Raw genomic sequence first — 1481 nt, 5'->3', positions numbered from 1 at the left:
TTTAATACTAATTGTAGAAAATTCAAATTAAAAATTATCAATTTATTTTTCTTATGTGCTTAAACATGCAAATACACAAGTAAGATGTATATTCTTAATAATATGAATGAATGAGTAATATGTGTGTTTTTAGCCATGCGAATGTACGGGTCACATGTATTTAATTACTATCATTATATTATTTGATTAAAAGATAACAATGGTATATATATTCATGAAAAATATATGGATTTTAATTAGTAATATAACAAATCAATTATTAGATTCTTTTTATTATTTTGATTAAATTTATCTGAAAAAATATTTGTCATATCCTAACTTAGTGTGTTTTTAATTTATGAGTTATTTTCATACAATGATTATTAGCTAAAACATAATCAAATAAATAACATTTAATTATACAATATTTGAATGCTAAAAATATATTCAAATATTTATACACAATGAACATTAATCTAAAATAAAACATAAGCATTTAAGAGATATGCTAAAAAATCCTTATGACTTTATATGATACTTAGAAACGTAATCACAAAAAATATGATGCAAAAATAACTCCTTATATTTATAATTTTATATAGAGAATATAGAGGTGAGATATTATCCAATACAATTTGAATTTTATTTATTGAGTTATTTAAGAATCAAATATTTTCTATAATCACACTTTCAACAAATAAATGCTTGTACAAACACATTTATAATTGTTAATATTCTACATATACACTCAAAAATCAATGTTAATATTGCACCTATATGAATGAGAAATATAATGTTTCAATACATGATTTATTGATAGTATAAAGTATATGTATATTATATTGGCATTATGCATAAACAAAGAAGCGACTCGTGCAAGTGCACGGGTACACTGCTAGTATATTACAAAAGTGTAATATCTATATACAGATAGTGTAAAGATTTATACACAGTCAGTGAATCATTCACTATTCATTTGAATTACTATTTATTTTGAAAAGTCAATGATAATTGAAAATGAATGATGTAGTGACAATGTAAAAACTCTTATACTGGTGGTGCATACTACTTTTTTTTTCTCTATTACAAAATAATACTTTATTTATCAATAATTAATTTATAAGTAACATTATCAATTTATTGTAAGTATAAATATCTATTACCTATATAATAAAAAAAAACTCTCTCATGACATGTATCAATCTCTCAAGTCCGCATGACATGTGTCAACCTCTCATCAAAACTAAAGGTCCCTCATAACATGTGTCAATCTCTCAAGAACTCTCTCATGACATGTGTCAATCTCTCAAGCCCTCATAACATGTGTCAATCTCTCAAGCCCTCATGACATGTGATTTATTTAAAAATAAAAGGAATATGATTACCTATACAATATTAAAATATAATGTTACTATAGCAATATTAAAATAATAATATGAATCATAACATATTGTTTGTAGCTATTTTAGAGTTAAATAATATTTATTTTTATACTAATCTTA

The sequence above is a fragment of the Lupinus angustifolius genome, chromosome LG01 (assembly GCF_001865875.1).
Source record: "Lupinus angustifolius cultivar Tanjil chromosome LG01, LupAngTanjil_v1.0, whole genome shotgun sequence".
NCBI classification, from domain to species: domain Eukaryota; kingdom Viridiplantae; phylum Streptophyta; class Magnoliopsida; order Fabales; family Fabaceae; genus Lupinus; species Lupinus angustifolius.
Note: the sequence above shows the minus strand (reverse complement) of the source record.